Here is an 18,779-nt window from a genome sequence, read left to right on the forward strand (position 1 = left end):
GCACCCTTTTGTTGGAGAAAGCACCTTCTGCTTTTGATGTAGGAACTGGGCAGAGGAGGAGTGCTCTGATTAAAGGTGGGTCCTCTGCTCTCCACATGAATTGCTACTTGAATTTGGATGTGTGATAAGCAAATAAAACTTTCAGTTTGCACATGGGAAGACACAGATCTAAAATATGTCCCAGCTGAATTTACTCTGTAACCCAAGAACTTTTGTGAGTGGCTGCGACCTGGACTCAGACCAGCAGGGAATCTGAATCAATGTTCAAAAGAAACGAGCTGGTTTCTTACACTTTTCAAGGCACAGTGTTTCCCTACATGGTAATTCTCACTACATGACCTATCCCATGTTGGCAGGTCAGCAACACACTTTCTAAATGTCCTTCTGTGGGGTGATCACACGCTGTTCACTCCTCTGTCACCTTCCAGCCGGTTCCTTGCCCGTAGGGGTCTGTGGTGACGCCTCCTCCTCCCAGGGTCCGGAGGGGACAAGCCTCTCTGTGCTGCCAGGTGCTTCTTTGTCCTGCCAGGTGCTTCTGCAGGTGTGTCCTACACCCCACAGCTCAACTCCATCCCATCTCTTCCTACAGACTTTGATGCACTGGCAACAATTCAGCACACAGATCTCCCTGCTCACAAATTTACACTTCACACAGGCACATGTGGCCACAGACAATTTGCTTGTGATTTCATCTTACAACTTGATTCTCCCCTGCTGTCAATGCCATTCCTTTGGTCTTTGTAAATTGTGAAAAAAGAATATATCAATTCAAACACAAAATAATCCAGTATCCAGACCTAGGAAGGAAGAAGACTGCCTTTAAATTTGGCTTGAACTTGTTCCTAATATTCTGATTTGCTAATCAGAATCATCAATCAGTACTAATCAAAATGTTATACATGGATAATGGGATGATTGGCTCTCACACAATTAAAAGATAACTACTGTGTGAATATTAAGAAAAGCTTTAGTGATGTACAGTTATGTTATTGTAGCTTAGATGCCCTCTGCTCTCCCCACAGTTCCCTTTCTCCCTGTATTGCTGCCATCACACAGCCGGGGCTATCCAGGACAGGTACAAAGAAGCTGCACAGGTGTCCCTGGCATGGGGCAGTGGGGAATGGAAAAGCTCAGGGGTTGCTCAGGGGGTGCAGCATGGCAACACCTGACCTCCAATGGAGTCACAAGAGAGCAATCTCCACTGATAAATGGCAAAGAAGAGCTGAGTGACAGACTGTGGGAGGGCTGGGCTGGCTGATGCAGCCCCCAGGGGTATAAAAGACTGAGCATCCATCTTGAAGAGGAACTGGCCATGTGGGGTGCATGAGGGCAGTTCCCAGCACTGCAGCTTTTTCCTTATGTAGTGCCTTGTTGTATTTTTGTTAAGGTTTAATAAACCTTATTAAATTTTCAAAGTGAGCAGTTCTCTCTCACAAAAACAAAAGCTTTGCGGTCTCTTTCCCCTCCCTCCCCTTTCCTTCCCCCTTTATTTACTTTCTCTTTTATTTTTCTTTTTACCTATTCAGGACTATCAAAACATATGCTTCCAAAACATAAGAAACTTTGAGTGTCTTTATAAGATGTCATGTAGCAGTGAGCTCAGACCTATCACGACATGTGCAACTGAACAAACAAAATTACTATTTCAAACAAACTAATTACTATTTGGAGGTTTTTGTCTGATTATGCACTTTCCTGTTTCAAGTGAAGTATTTACTTAACATCTCTCTGCTGCAAGCAGAAGATTTATGAAGCACATCATCTTCAGCTACTCTCAGCCTTACTGATGTGTAATTGAAGACTTTTATTTCAAAACAAATAAATAAATATCCTCAGCCTCCTTTAAATATTTATTAAACACATTTTTAATTCCATTTTAGTTAAAAATCAGTGCCAGCTAAAGGGTGAAATTAGAAGAGAAGTCTATACTGAGCTTTGATAACTGTGAAGTTTGAGTTTTCAAAACTGAGTAGTATTTGTGTAAGCAGCAGCTGAGTCTCTTGGGACTTCATTCTCAGGCACTGGGTAATAGGCCTTTCTGAGTATCTTATTTTTCCGAAATAAACAAAAATTGACATGTTACATCATGCCAGACTTCACCTTTGAAAATTAAGATTGCATAAAGATCTGACATCTGACAAGAACTTAGACAAGAGAGAAAATGCCACAGTGAGATGTTACCAATTCAGATCACATGTTATCTGGGGCTGATGCTGCCCTGGGAATGGGATCAAGAGCAGGCAGGAAATGTTTGTTCCAACTTTTAGTGCCTGGTATAGAGGTCTTTTCCTTCTGCACTGACTCTTTAGGGATGCAGGGGTCTGGTCACCTGAAGTGGCTGCCGGAACCTGGGCTAGTTCATAGAGCTCTGGCACCACACCAGGAGCGGGGAACTGCCCCCATATAGGGATTTACCAGAGGCAGAACCTTCAGAGCCACTTGATCTAAGGTGCCAGACACAAGCCAGGACAGGGAGCAGGCAGAGGAGAAAGGAGGAGGCTCTCCAACTTGAGGTTCCACAAGGAAGGGTGTAAGAGCCGAAATGAGGGATGCAGGACTCCAGGCTGCTCTCCAAAATGCAGTTTATTGTATCCAATACATTACAGCAGTCCAGGGTCATGAGTGACAGAGCCTGTGCCCACAGCTGCCAGCTCCAGCTGCAGGCAGGCCTGGAGACCCTTTGGTGTTGGTTACTTTGCATTATATACTTTTCTTTGCTGAGAATCTTAATACAGTAGAACCAATCTATACCTTAACTGTTACCTATAGCCTATCATAACTACTATAATTACCATATTCATGTTACTATTCTCCAGTCACCAAAAGTTAAGCTAGAAGTTGTTTTTCAGTTTTCTTGCAGTGGAAAATTCTGAGACCTTTTTCTACTTGCAGCATTGGCAGACTTGGTTGCCTGAGCTATCTTTCTGCTTGGTAAAAACATCTTCTTGTTTGAGGTGGGTTTATCCTTTGCTATAAGCAATAAAAACCCCTTCTAACTAACATACCATTTGCCTTAGTTATCCAGCAAAACTGGCTCTGCAATTCTTTTCTTCTCCATCAAAACTTGCTTCCATCTCTATTCCTTCATCAGACTCTACATTTAAAAATCTTTCTGCCATGCATACATGTCTGTGAGACTTTCTTGTCAAACTTTCATCCTTCCCAAACAGAAGGGTTTATTCCAGGTGAAGGGAGCAGGACAGAAAGCCTCAGGCTCCATTGTACAAGGGGTTTTGTTCAGATACAAGTCAGGGTACAAACAGCTAACCAAAAGGGAATCCTCAGGGGAGGAGGGAGGGGATTACATCAAATGTCTGGGACCAGTGGGGGCAGGAGGGTGAGGATGGGTCACATGGGCCTATGGGGAATCCAGGAGTAGGGGAATTGCAAAGGGGTGTTGCAGACAGGGATTGGCCCGAGGTTTAAGTGGCAGAGAACGTTTGGGAATCAAGGGCTGGGCTGCCTTGACAGGCAGGGAAAGAGCTGGAACAAGGGGCAGGGAATGGCATGAGGGACAGCTTTGAGGGAGGATAAAACCCAGGGGTAACCCAGCTCAGAGAGAACATGGGGGTACAACAGAACAAACCACTTAACAAGGAGTCAATAAAATAAATTCGAATCACAACAGTCACCCACCAGCTGAGTCTCCATGCCCCTCTTCCTTTGCTGTGAGGGCTGTGAGGCCCTGGCACAGCCTGCCCAGAGAAGCTGTGGCTGCTCCATCCCTGGAAGTGTTCAAGGCCAGGCTGGACAGGGCTTGGAGAGACCTGGTCTAGTAGAAGGTGTCGCTGCCCATGGAAAGGGCATAGGAACAAGATGGTCATTAAGGTCTCTTCTAGCCCAAACCATTCTATGGTTCTGTGAACAATGCCAATCACTTGTTTTTAAAATTTTTTAAAGTTTAATGATAATAAAATGGTTATAAAAATATAATTAGAGTAATAATAATTTGGACAATTTGCATTAGGACAATATGAGACAATAGAAACAAAGAGTTACAGATGTCCAGGTACCTTTCTCTGGGGAGCATAAGCCTGAAAAAGGACACCCGTTAACAGAGGATTAACCCTTAAAAGCAATAGCCTGTTGCATATTCATACGCCTCATACATGATGCATAAATTCCATTCAAACACAGGATTCTGTCTGGTCAGCGTCAACTTCTTCCTCTGAATCCTAATGGCATCATCCCGCCCAAGCGACGTGGGAAGAAGTTCGTTTCTCCTGATAATGGAGCAATAAATTCTCTTTCTCTGAAAGATTTAGGTGTCCTGTGGCTGCTATCTGGTGCGAGTCCTTTCTTTAAAAATAGTATCCTACATAGCATATTTTCTACTTTAACCTTATGTTAAAACCTAAAACTATATTTAACATACTACTTAAGAAAATTAATACAGCATAACTTTCCAACATAACACATATAATATTCGTTTTAATATTTGCAAAAAGCCAATCATAAAATATGCTTTTTTCACAGTTTTGTGCTTTACTTAGAACTTGGCTCTCTGCACTCAAGTGCCTTCTTAGACCACTGTTAAGACTGATACTCCTGGTATTCTTAGTCATGTTGTGTGGATATAAAAAGTACCTAAAATTCAGGTTTGAGTAGCATCAGCATCATGCCGTTCTGGCTTTGCTTGATAAAACCACCCCAGAAACCAATTTATCACTTATCAACAAACTTACCAACAAACTATTCTGACAGCCCACAAAGGTGGGTATGGCACAGGCACAAACATTACACATGACAAGGAATTTCAAATCCTTATGTTAAGTCTGTGAAGCTGCAGATATTGTTCTCTTGAAGTTGGGGGTCTCGTGCAAAGCCGCAGTGTGGTCACACACAGCACAGCAGGTTCCTTATGGAGTCACCTCCAACTTCTGCAAGGCAAAGCAGAGCAAAGGGGCTGCTCCACAGCCTGATCTCCTGATTCTGCCTGTTGCTCTTCATTTAACTGGTAAAAGGCATCAAAGTATGTAGAGAACAGAAAATGTGGCCCTTTGTCACCAGAGCTCCAGAGGCGCTATCAAGTAGCAAAGAAGCCAAAAAGATTTCAAACATGCAGTTCCAGAGGGCTCTAGTGCACTCAACAATAAAAGGAGATCCGAACGGAAAATGAGATTTAAAGTACAATGGAAATATTCCCCTGTTAAAAAAATAAAAACCAGCAGCAACAAAAACCCAAAGCAACGATTTTAAAAATATTATTATGTTGCTGCAATGAAGAAGTATGAGACACAAACTGACAGTTGTCTGTACTGTATGGACAATTATATTCAATAAGAACTTGAGCTTTTTCAGGGTTCAACTTGCAGCTTCTTCCAATAAGTTGAAGCCCTGGGGAAAGACAGCTGACCAGGGCAGGACACTGCTTTCCTAACATGCTGAAAGAATGTTATTGCTCGGTGATCTGAGCTAAGAAATGCAGTAAAAGTACCCTACAAATAAGTTTGCTCATCTGCACTCTTTGACCTCCAGAAGGTTTTGATAATGTCTCAGCTTAAGAACAGACTTAGCAGAGTAGTAAAGATCTGGGAAAATCTGCACTATAAACTTTGTGACACGCTAAGTGGGTCTTTTGGAACTTCCTTGGAAAACTGTTTGGGACCATTTCATTCATGTGCAGCGAACAGGAGAAGAGAAGCAGGAAGTGATGTCCTACCAATCCTCCTCTCCAGAGCCAATCTGTAGGACCAAAAATCCCAGGACACATCTGCTGATTCATCTCTGGTACTGGAGGAATTCCTAGAAACTCCAGGTAGGAACAGACCCCCAAGGAAGGGAAGGAGGAAGCAAGGGAAGGAGAGAGGCAGGCAAGCATAGTGTTTGGGCTGCCTGGCACCCTTTGCTGTGCCCACTTTTCCCACTTTGCCCATTCACTCTGGACAACTTATATGGATTCCTTTTTTTTTTCAGTTGCTACTCCAGGTGGTTCCTTCCTTGTTCTTGTTACCAATTTTCTTTGAAGTTGGGCTATGCACTCTGTGAAGTCAGCTCCAGTTTCATCCTTCCTTCTGCCTAATTATTTCTGGAAACCTTGTGCACAGTTTAACCAATCATCCATTATTGGTCTGAGCCAACAGTCCTTTTTGATTAAGCAGAAATGTTTAATTTTAATGCTGTTTACTAACACTGTCGGGGCTGAACTTTTCTGTTACCTGTTCTCTGCTAGAACAGGTTTTGTTCTCATTTTGTTTCTCATTTCCTTTTTTTTAATTGAACCATTTCATTGGGTTTTGGTTTAGAACTGTTCTAACCTTCTGTCAGATGGCTCTTTCTGTAGAAAAATTAACTTAATACCCACACCAATGCTTAATTAAAAGAAAAAAAGGATTTATTAGTAGCAACACAACTGTCTTAATTTTTAACAGCCAATTAACTTTCTTAATGGACAGCTTTTCCCTGATTGTAAGTCTGTTGCAATTAGTTACTTGTTTTATAATTACTCTGCTTTCCCATCTCTTAAAGACTCATTGATTTATGCTCTTTTGAACTCCTTTTTTTTTCCTTTTTTTTTAACTAATAGCAACAGGTTTTCTCCCTAGTAAAAGCTTATTTCTCTCTCACAGCCTGTAGGGTAGGGAGAGGACTCTATCTCTGGTATGTCTGCTCTGACATTGATATGGAGGCACCTTTCCTTTCTGGAACTCATTTTCACAGAATTGTGTTTTCTGCTTTTATCTGATAATGCAAACGTATTTTGTACTTCAACAGCTTCTATGAACATGATGACTTCAAATTCTACCCAAAACAACACAACTTTTCCCAGCACTTCTCATTTGTTTTCCAGAGAAATTTTTAGTTAACTAATTCTAATTCATTGCATCAGTGGTTAAACTTTATGTTTTTACTGTATGAATATTCCAGGGCCTTATCTACTTAAATACCACTTTTTCCCTTTGGATGAAGCTTCATTATTTATTCATTTATTTATTTATTACACAGCATAATACTTGCTTAACTATAATGGCCATGTAGGCAATGAATCAAGGATATCTTGCACCTGGAAGGCAGCTGGCAGTTGATAATATGTTGTGTTTTGTTGTATGAAACTCTAACAGCATCTGAAAAAGCTCAGTTTAATCCAAGCTAACTATCACATTTTTGTGGCCTGCTCCCTGTTTTTTATAACTCATTCATTCCAAGCTTAAAATAATGCACATGGAAAAATAAAATCCAGGTGATGTGTTCAGAAGAGCAGTGTTTGATCAACATAAACAGGCTAATGTCTGGAAAACTAGTGATCAGAAGGAGATGAGAAGAACTAAGGAAAACTGGTGATGGTAGTTTTGGTTTTTTGTGGCTTTTTAGTAATTTCTACCAAAATAATTGAAAAAATGCTCAGAGGGATGTAATGGAAAGTTTTGTCAGCTTCAAAGACAGCGTCCCCAACACCAGAAAATAGGCTGAGGAAGTCAGAGGACACAGGCAGAGGATGAACCCTGATCCTGTCATGTAGCAAAAGGCTCCTTTCCCAGCAGCTTTTGCAACACAGGACATTGCAAATGCCACTCCTGCTCCTCAAAACTCGAGGCCTGCACTTAATCAGGGACAGGCAATAGCTGTCCTGGGCTGTGCATGCACAGCTGGGGGCACTGAGAAGATGCTCCGGTCAAACAGGAAAGGATGGAGCAAATCAAGCTCTGTGCAGGAGGAGAAACAAGGAGCACACTGCTCAGTTTTGCATTTTGGATGTAAGTGGGGGTCAGTTTTAGCAAACCAGATGTATTTGTATACCTAGATATACCCAGGCATGTTTCCAAACTCTTCCCACAGAGCAGTGTTTGCAGTTGTGCTACTCTGTCAGCAGCTCAGGGGTGCTGTTTGAACTGCTTTATCAAATGCAGTGCTTTAAACACACCAGCTATTATGAAGTTGCCTCCCTCCCCTTTCAGCCCAGTTAATATTTTACTGCTTCCAGCTCTCTGGAAGAATCACTGAAGAGCAATACTTGCAAATAAAACATACCCTCTTTCATTTTGCAACACAAGAAGAAGTTTTTGCTAATGTCTTTGCTAATTATTTAGCCAGAGGCCCTGTCTCACCTTAGGGTAGAAGTGGAGGTGGGTGCACAGCTAATGCAGTGAGCTCTGCAAGGAACGACACTGAGAGCAGCAAATCTCCCCAGGGCTGAGCTGTGCACACCCCTGGGAGGTTCCTGGGCTGGGGCAGTGCTCTGCTCTCAGAGGGGGACACTTGCTTTCAGATTAAGACAAAGAGCCTTGAAGAACTCCTTGAAGGCTCTCCAGGGCAGTGCTCATACCCCCGAGCCTGCCAGAGCTCAAGGAGCATTTGGGCAGCACTCTCAGGCACAGGGGGGATCCTTGGGGCTGCCCTGTGCAGAGTCAGGAGCTGGACTTAAACAACCTTTTGGTCCCTTCCAGCTAAGGATATTCTGGGATTCTGTGATTCTATGATAATGATTTTCTTTGTCAGAGACCTCTATCACAGGCTTTATCTGCTGAAAATTCTGTCTTTCTTGATTGAGATAAATATACTCTTTATTATCATTCATCAGGGGACTTATAGTACCAGTGGCATTGTGTCACCTTGCACATTAAGTCACAACCTTCTGGTTCTCCACCTGTTCTGGTAAATCACAGCTTTCTGCAGCAGCAGCAGCAGACTTCTCTCCAATACACATCATTCTTTGCACTACTCTAAAGATACATTTTAATTTAAGAAATGTCAGGAAAATAATATGTGACAATTTAAATATAATTTTGTATTTAATATTGAAAATGACAAGGTATTAGTTAAGAAGTTGCTTCTAATGTTGATTTCTCTATTCTCACCAGCATCAGCAGTGTAAAAACTTGGCAGCAGTTGAATTCAAACTGCACCATTTGTGATAATCGATAGTGTTGCTTCAAAACCAGAAAGTACCTAGAAAATACAACTGCTGACTCTTCAGCAGTTTTTTTCTGCTGTATCATTTCCACTGCAGTTGGCAAATAACAAAAAAACCCAAGCAGGCTGTTCATGTCCTGACAGAAATAAGTTTTCTTCTGCCCTGTGCAACTGAGAACCTTTAAACCCAAATGTATACGACAATGTGCATTTGAGAAGTTTCTAGAAATTTTTAAGTGGTTATCAAAAGTATTTCTCACTTTATGCAACAGCAAGTATTGATATCAATGACTGCCAACTTTGTATTAATAGAAACATGTGAAGCTTAGTCATCATGTCCTTACAAACACAACTGCTGGCAATATAAAAACAATTAAAAGTTTCTTGCTGGAAGAAGAACAGCTACTAATCCAAATCAACATGCCTGTGATGACACATGACCTCTCTCAGTCAAACAGGAAAGATTTGGGCAATGAGAGACAGAATGGGTACAACTTCAAACTGTGTTTTATCTGTATATCACTTCACATTTCAGTATATATTTCAATGTATTTTCAGTATATATATCTCAATGTATATTGACAGGTTTAGAAGTCTCATATGTGAAACAGTTGAGAAAAAAAGTAATTTTCCAAAGATGGTGAAATGTGTCATTAATTATTATTACACAAGGACATTTACCCAAAACAGGCTTTACACAAAATATCTGTTACTCCTTTTTTTTTTTTTTGAGATTAGCATCAGAAAGTTTCCTTCTCATTCTGCTGCATCATTTCAGTTTGTTAAATCACATTGTGCCACCAATGAAACTGCCAAGTGGTGTTAAAATAGCACAGATCAGAATGATGGAGAAACACTTCTCTGACATTTCCTGATATGCAACAGAATAGGGTATGTTTTGAATAGATTTTAAAGGCTTGTTCACTCAGATCTTAGTGGGACTACTCTTCTACTTATCTACATGTGCTCTGTTAAATGTCTTAGTCTTAGCAGAAGAGGGACTCAGCCCATACTGTATTCCATTTCACTCTCTCTTTGGAGTATTTGCAACTCACAACCCTAGAGTTGTATAATTTTGCATAAACATTCCTTACATAGGCTATAAGTGCCAGTCCCAAAGCCTGCAACTACATTCCCAGATGCAGGGGCAGTTGATTTGCTTCTGTTACATTTGTTATTTTGTTTCAGAAATGCTGTTAAAAATGCCCCAGTATTGTTCACCCTCACCCACACCTCATGATCTGTTAATAACACAGGAGCCACTACTGTGTATTTACATGCAATTTCTGTATGTATTTATGAAGTTCATGCTCAGAGAAAAACATCCAGTTTTGATTCATCTAAGGCATGTGAGGGAGCACTCAGAGCTGAAGGCTTATCAGGTCCAAACCTTATTTTGCTTTGCTGTAGCTGCAAGCAGAGACGTAAACAAGCTGACCCTAACTTGCAAAACTCCACCTGAACTCCAGAATCCCAAATTTTCCAAGTCATTCTGAGGTGGAGGGCTATGAGGAGAAGTAGGTAATATGCACAGGTAGGACACACATGGGGAACATCACTGCCCCAGGGCATTTTGAGGGGTTAGTCAGGAGCAGACTGCTCTGCCAAGCACCTCTCTGGATACCCCAAGAGCAGCAGGGTGCTTGGCATAAGCAGGTGGAGAAGAAGACTGTTCTGCAGGTCCCATAAATGCTCACATCCTCTTAGAAAGGCTGCAAGGGTCTTACCCTCCTGGGGAATACACCCACCCACAGATAACAATCTTACACAAAACCTAACAACAACCAGTTATGTAGTGGGACAGTCCTTGAGTCAATACAGCTGGAATTTGCTAGACAGATAAAGGAGGATTTTGTACTGGAGAAAGGAATCACAGTGGCACAAGAAATACTAAGAGAAAATTAATCTCCTAAGCAAAACAGCAGTGAGGAATCACCTTACAGGAAATTCAACTTTGTAGGTGTCTTTATCAAGAAGTAAGTGGGCAAAGAAGGACCCACAAAAATTAGATTCTCTCCCAGCCTTTTGGTAGTGTGGTAACCCTTCACTTCCTCTGCCTTCCCTTCTTTTGCTGAGAGATAAAGCAGCCAACACCTAACTAAGCTGGTCTCTCCTGGGGACTGAAAACCCCATGTGAGCTCTGCAAACAAGAGATAGGGGCCAGTTTCAGGAAAGATAGAGAATTTGCAAAAAACCATCACCAGTATACTCACATACTGCTTTTCACCACTGCACTCAAGCCTAGCATACATTTGACCATTTTGGAAATCAAACCAACCCCAAGGCAGGTGAAAAGGTCCCAGGCTGTGTAAGCTCTGGCTGGAGCAGCACCCAAACTCCAAAAACACTCAAGACCTGCACTGCCCTTAAGAGCAATATTTACAGGTTTGTCTGGAAAAAAACAAGCCTCAAAATTGTTGCACCAGAGATTTTTGCTGAGTAAATATGTCTTTCACAAGGCATTTTGGCCTGTTTCAGCCTTCCTTTAGTACTTCCTCCCTGCTTAGCAAAAGCTGAGGGAAGATCTCAGCAGGTAAAATACCGGAAGAGGTGGTATAAAGATGATGGACATGGGTTTTTCTCAATGGCACCCAGTGACAGGCAATTGGCTCAAACTGGAACATAGGGGGCTCCATCTGAGCGTCAGGGAATCCCTTTTCACTGTAAGGGTGACCAAGCACTGGCACAGGTTGCTCAGAGAGGCTGTGGAGTCTCCATCCCAGATATCAAAAAGTGTCAAAGGCATGGTCCTGAGCCCTGTGTAGCCTTGCTTGAGCAGGGGGTTTGGAGCAGAGGTACCTCAAAACCTCAGCCATGCTGTGATTCTGTGAAGGGAAAGGGGAAGAGAAACTGCCCTGAGATAAGCTTTGACACTGGTTTCAAGAAGCTCTTACTTGCACTGTGAGAAACTCAGCTCCAAAAGATTTCTAAAAAAAGGCTGTGAGTCTCCTCTGGTCCTGGTACAACCAGACTCCAAAGACATGGATCCTGAGCTGTGCAAAGAGGGGAGAGGAAAAATACAAACAGTAGGAAATTTGCTGATTATTGTGTGCTAAACTATGCCTCATAAGACAAAAAAAATTAGCTAAGAACCAAGTTATCAGGAAATGACCCTGTATAATCAGTTCCATCGGTTCTAAAACAAGTTCCAGATTTGCAAGTGCACTTTCCAATTGTCAGCTTGATGTTTTCAGTAACTTTCATTCTCTGACAAACACCAACCACTAGTTTGTGCATCATCCAATGATCTGGTTTTGAGAAGCTGTCAGAGCCAGTACAGAGAATTGCGCATTTATGTCTCTCTTTTCTTTCCTTCTCTTTCTTTCTTTCTTTCTTTCTTTCTTTCTTTCTTTCTTTCTTTCTTTCTTTCTTTCTTTCTTTCTTTCTTTCTTTCTTTCTTTCTTTCTTTCTTTCTTTCTTTCTTTCTTTCTTTCTTTCTTTCTTTCTTTCTTTCTTTCTTTCTTTCTTTCTTTCTTTCTTTCTTTCTTTCTTTCTCTCTCTCTCTTTCTCTCTCTCTCTCTCTCTTTCTCTCTCTTTCTCTTTCTCTCTTGCTTTCTTTCTCTCCCTCTCTTTCTTTCTTTCTTTCTTTCTTTCTTTCTTTCTTTCTTTCTTTCTTTCTTTCTTTCTTTCTTTCTTTCTTTTTCTCACTTTCTCTCTTTCTCACTTTCTCTCTCTCTTTCTCTCTTTCTTTCTTATTTTTAATTTTCATATTGACAGCAGTATCTCCTTGGTGTCTGATTTGCACCAGGTTACTTTTTGCTGTGTGTAGCAGTTTTGGTGCCTTTCACGGAACTAACCGGGAGATAAAATCAAAAGTAGAGTTAAAATTGGCCTAATTTTCCCTTCAGGAGAGCTGTGCACTCAAACCATGACTCATGATGACTTGCAGTCACGCCCAGGCCCAAGATGAGCTGACTGGCCAGTCCTGAGAGCAGAAGGCAATCCAGATAGACACAGCAGAGGGGTGAAGGTTGGCTCCTTGGGTCACAAACAAGCCAGCAATCACCCTGGTTTCTCAGCTGAGGTTCCAGCTTGGTAATGAGTCCTAGAAACTGAACAGCCTCAGTTGTGGGCCATTTCCAAGGTCAGCTCTAGACAGAAGTAGATACTGAATCAATTTTTCCTCTGTTATGACAAATGGGGAAATGCACAACCTCAGGAAAATAAATCATCATTTCTGAAAGCTGTAGCAGGAGAGTGACTGTGTCAAACAGTCAAACTAATTTCCTGGCAAGTCATTGAATGATCAATGCATGAATAGCAGGCTACAATATGCTTATGCTGTGAAATTAAAACTTAGCCAAGTGTTTGAATGCATGGTACTCTTTCCTACTTTTGGTATCCTTTCCAGCCTTAGCCAGGTCTTCAAATACAGCATTCACTTTTGCAATCATTCTGTGTAGCAAAAGCAAGGTGAGTGATCATAAAGAAGAATTTATTTAAGCAAAAGAGTAGCTTCATAAGGTACTTAAAAATTATATCATGTTCCAGTTTGTCCCAGTTGCCTGTCTCTGGATGCCACTGAGAAGAGCCCATGCCCATCATCTGTATACCATAAAAGATATGTTACTTTATGCCACTATCAGACACCTCCAAAAGCAAATGCAATTTCATTGTTCTCTATTCTGGTCCTCATATATCCACAGTAGCCTTCAGACAGCCTAATTCCTTCAGAAGCTTTCTACCAATAAATGTTAAAATTAATCTTTCTTCAGGCATTAGACTCAAAAGGAAAATATGCTTTATTTTTACATTTTCTTTCAGAGTACTTGAACTGTTTCAGTCCAATGCCTGAAAACCCAACCTTTTGAGTCATTTAACCAGTGTTTTTGTTGTTCATCTGTCTGTCTTGGTTGTGTCTGACCTCTGGGATGAGTGCAATAAAAAAACATTCAGTTTTTCTTTCTTTCCTTTCTTCACTATGACTCAACATCCTTCTCCTCTCAGGGGTATGACTACAGTTCACAGGGAATAGATCCAAAGTTTCACCATTTCAAGTGTCTCACCCACAGATACTTTTGTCATTTAAGAAATCTCAGGGTACCTATTTTTGCAAATATACTGAACATTCCCTGGGTATAATCTGGGGTGAAGAGGGTTAGCATTTTTTAAAGGAGCAACAAACCAGTACTCCAGATAGCCCTGATAATGAAGTGCTAAGGAGTGAAAGCAATAACCAGATATGTATGGGAATATTGCACTACCAGCAATTACTTCTCCTAAACTAAGCATATACAGAGGGGTCATCCCAAATTGCTACTTCGGGAGACTCTCAATAGACTGCATTATAAATTAAAGAGATGGGTTCTTCCCACGTGTGAAAAATGTGTATTTTATGATTGGCTTTTCACAAATATTAAAATGAATATTATATGTGTTATGTTAGAAAGTTATGCTGTATTTTCTTAAGTAGTGGGTTAAATATAGTTTTAGGTTATAACAAAAGGTTAAAATAGAAACTATGCTATGTAGGATATTTTCTTTAAAGAAAGGACTCGCAGCGAGATAGCAGCCACAGGATACCTAAATCTTTCAGAGAAAAAGTATTGCTTGCCCCATTATCAGAAGAAACAAACTTCTTCCTGCCTCGCTCAGGAATGAAGACGCCGTCAGGATTCAGAGGAAGAAGATGACACTGACCAGACAGAATCCTTTGTTTGAATGGAATTTATGCATCATGTATGAGGTGTATGAATATGCAACAGGCTGTTGTTTTTAAGGGTTAATCCTCTGTTAACGGGTGTCCTTTTTTGGGCTTATGCTGCCCAGAAAAGGTACCTGGACTGTCTGTAACTCTTTGTTTCTATTCTCTCATATTGTCCTAATCCAAATTGTCCAAATCATTATTACTCTAATTATATTACTATTTTTATAACCATTGTATTATCATTAAATTTTTTAAAATTTTAAAAACAAGTGATTGGCGTTTTCCACACCACCCTAGCAGTTTGTTTTGTGAAGAGATGACTCTTTTCCCCAGCATGACCCCTACATGTGGAAATGATGGGCTCTGTTATGCATTCAGTCTGTGGTCCTGGGAATGTATATCCTCAGTCCTCCAAGCATCAGGTGTTTCACCAGGTCTCCCTCTACCTTCCCAAACTCCTGGTGTTTCCACCAGTCCATGTGTGGATATGCACCTGGCTGGAAACTAAGAGCCTGCTGGTTTCAGGCTCAGCAGTTTTCTGCTGCAGGGACTTTAATTCATCCAGAGTCCTCCCAGTGCGATCCCACAGCATGGCTGGAGGCTGGAAACACTCATCCAGCCCTGCAGGACATGCTCTGGCTTCCCCACGTGTACCTGCATTTCCTCACAGGGTTCAAGAGAGCTACTGTGTGAAAATGCCTGCTCTGGAGAGCCTGGCTGTGGTAATTCCACTTCACCTTGTGAACACCTCTGGTCTTCTCCCAGATCAGTCAGCTCAGGCATTGCTGTCTGACAGAATTACAGCCATTGACAGTGTTTACTCCAGGCTTCCAGGAAGGCAAATCCATTTTTCATTAATAAATCGTTTTCCTCTTTTTAAGTACCCTTATGAGGCTTTGTTAGCTGTCCAGCTGTAATTCTCATTCTTTGGTCTTTTCATACAGCTCCCCCAGCCTGTCTAAGCAGACCTCTTCTTTTCAGCAGCTAGCCAGTTTGTGTCCCACCTTTTAGCCATTCTTTACACATGGTTTATATCCCTTCTCACACAATAAAAAATAATTCTCATTCTATTAAAGAAAAGAAGTCCCTTTTTCCCATTGAAATGTTACTGCTTAATTTAAGGATAGTGGTTTTAAAAATTATATCTGGGGGAAAAAAAAGGAAACAAACCAGACTTGACAAAGACACCAGTTTTCATTTTGAGAAGATTTGATGTGAATCTGAACCATATTAGCTGTATGTTTAAGAGAATTACACTTACAATTACATTTTTAAAGACGGTTTACTAGAATAGGATTTACTTCTAGATAGAAAGCATTTTTTCCTCATTTTTTGTACAGAGGGAATGTAAAAATATTTTCCTATGATTAACACCATGCTTTCCCAGGACAAACAAAGGACTTTCGTAAGCCAGAAACCACAAAAAATAAGCATGTGTGTTCCCAAGGATTAGAACAGCATTACACACATACAGCAGAAGATGGTATGGAAATAAATTCTAAAATAATGTGTCCAAAGGCTTCAAAAACCATTTTAAAATAAGAGTCAGTTTTTCAGCTCATACGTATTGACACAGCCCTGAGGTCTTTAGATACATGCCACAGTAGCCCCTTGATAGCTCAATTTACAGTTAGAAAATGTTATCTAAATGTAGATTAGAAAAGAGCTTTTGTGTTTGCAAGTTCACAGGAAGGAGTGGTTGGGCTTTCATTTACTGGAATGTAAAATGGACAAATCCTTTATATGATGCCTACAGAAGTCATATTTGATGTGGCCATGTGCACAGCAGGGTCATCAGCCTCTGCCCTGTGAGCCTACAAGATGGGCCTTCAACATGAATTGTTCCTGATGACTCCCCAGTACTTTTGCTGTGAAGGATTCTGATGGCAGCATCCTGCAGAACTCCGTGGCCATTGTTTAATCCACGAGTTCTGTCTCTAGCCTAAGCCAGTTATTCACATTCCCACCACAAAAGCATGGGACAGGCACCTCCAGAGGGAGTTTCATGACCCCTGTGTCAGACACCATCCACAGAAAGGGAACAATTACCCCATGGAGATTCCTACCAAGTTCTCAGCTACACAGGACCCTAGGTGAGTTGCTTGGACCAGACAGCTAAACTTTAGACAGCTAAAGATCGGTGAGATGAAATCTCACCTTTAGGCTTGGTGTAAGAGCCTGAATGAGGGATGCAGGACTCCAGGCTGCTCTCCAAAATGCAGTTTATTGTATCCAATACATTACAGCAGTCCAGGGTCGTGGGTGACAGAGCCTGTGCCCACAGCTGTCAGCTCCAGCTGCAGGCAGGCCTGGAGACCCTTTGGTTTTGGTTACTTTGCATTATATACTTTTCTTTGCTGATCATCTTAATACAGAAGAACCAATCTATACCTTAACTTTTACCTATAGCCTATCATAACTACTATAATTACCATATTCATGTTACTGTTCTCCAATCACTAAAAGTTAGTACATTACAGTTTAAGCTAGAAGTTGTGTTTCAGTTTTCTTGCAGTGGAGACTTCTGAGACCTTTTTTCTACTTGCAGCATTGGCAGGCTTGTTTGCCTGTGGAATCTTTCTGCTTGGCCAAAACATCTTCTTGTTTGGGGTGGGTTTATCCTTTGCTGTAAGTCATAAAAACCCCTTCTAACTAACAGACCCTTTGCCTTCTTGGTTATCCAGTGAGACTGGCTCAGCATTTCTTTTCTTCTATATCAAAACTTGCTTCCATCTCTATTTCATTCTCAGTTTCTACATTCAAAAATCTTTCTGCCAAGCATACATATCTGTGAGACTTTCTTGTCAAACTTTCGTCCTTCCCAACACTTGGGATATGTCACAATTTACCTCTGGAGAATTTATTGGTCAAGTTTCTAAGGCAGGAAACCAGCTTCAGCATAGAAAGGATGAAGAGAGGGGACAAGGGCAGAAGAGAACACATCCTGAATATTAAAGATGTATTAAAGACTAAGTATTCCACAGTATAACCTGTGCCCTGCAGTCCACATTACTGACCTGCAGATTAGAGCACTTTCATCTCTCTGAACCAGTGTCAATCCACAGGGCGGCCAGAGCTCAATAAATCGAGTTACAAACTGGTGGGAGCTGAGGCTGGAGCTTTCAGAGTGCCAGCAGCAAAAAACAGCACAGTGACAGCTACAGACAGGCTTCATAAGGAATTAAAAACTTTTGACAGAACAGGACTTAAAGTCCCCTTAATGCCACCAATGTATCAGAAAAATAAACCTATTTCAAAAAAAGGGACATTTTCCCTTGCTTTCTTCTGGTGATACTGCTATTATTTGTTATCATGCATGCTAACTTTGTGAGCATTTGTCACCCGAGTTTTTATATTGTTTTAAATTGCTTAGAGCATTTGTCATTCATCTGCAGGAGGATGCATGTCCTTGATTTTTAGCTTAGATTCCCAGATCTCCTTTTTATTGGTTTTACTTCTTCATTTTAGGAAAAAAAATGGACTAGTTTTTTTTTTTTTTTTTGTATTTTTCCTCTTCTAGTTGTGTCTGATTTCAATGCAGAAAACTTATGCAGCTCTTCAGTCTGACTGTGAGTGAGAACTAAGCTGTTACACTGTAACCTCACTCGCTATTGTGTGGGAAGTAGGAATTGCATCATCCCTAAGATCCAGAACAGGAGATGAAGATCCCTTCTTGGTGGGTGCGGTCCATGATTTTGTAGTCTATCTTTCAACCAAACTAAGAGTTCCTTTTGTTTTTATTAATTTCTTCCCTCTTCTGTTTCCCTCTCTTCCCCAAATTAATCCTTGTGGAAGACCCAAAAAACCTGAAAAACCCCAACTTTCAGTCTAGTAATAGGTATTTTAAATTTTATGCTTAAACACTGTGAACATCTCATACTTCTGCAACTCAGTTTTTACCATCTAAGCAGTTGCATTTATTTCCCTCTTCACATGTGAGTACCAGGGGATTAGGAATTCCCAACAGGTGTAAGAGCATGACAACAAGTCATAGCAAATATAAAAAGCAGGCATAGAAACTTTGATTCAGAGTACCCCAGGTATTGTTAGTACCCAAATCTCAAGACAAATGCTACTTTTTGGATATCATTACCTAATAGCTGTTCTCAAATTTAAATTCCAACAAATTGCTTATGTTATTTTGTAACGCAGCTCTTTGTACTGGTGAATACATTGACTAACTAATAAATACAAGTAATTAAATTCTGCCTTCTTAACAAGGTGAAAGGCCGTTAGCAAACAGACATTGAAGGAAAATCTATATTAGCCTCTATCAAAACTG

Source organism: Melospiza georgiana, chromosome 2 (assembly GCF_028018845.1).
Source record: "Melospiza georgiana isolate bMelGeo1 chromosome 2, bMelGeo1.pri, whole genome shotgun sequence".
Classification (NCBI taxonomy): Eukaryota; Metazoa; Chordata; class Aves; order Passeriformes; family Passerellidae; genus Melospiza; species Melospiza georgiana.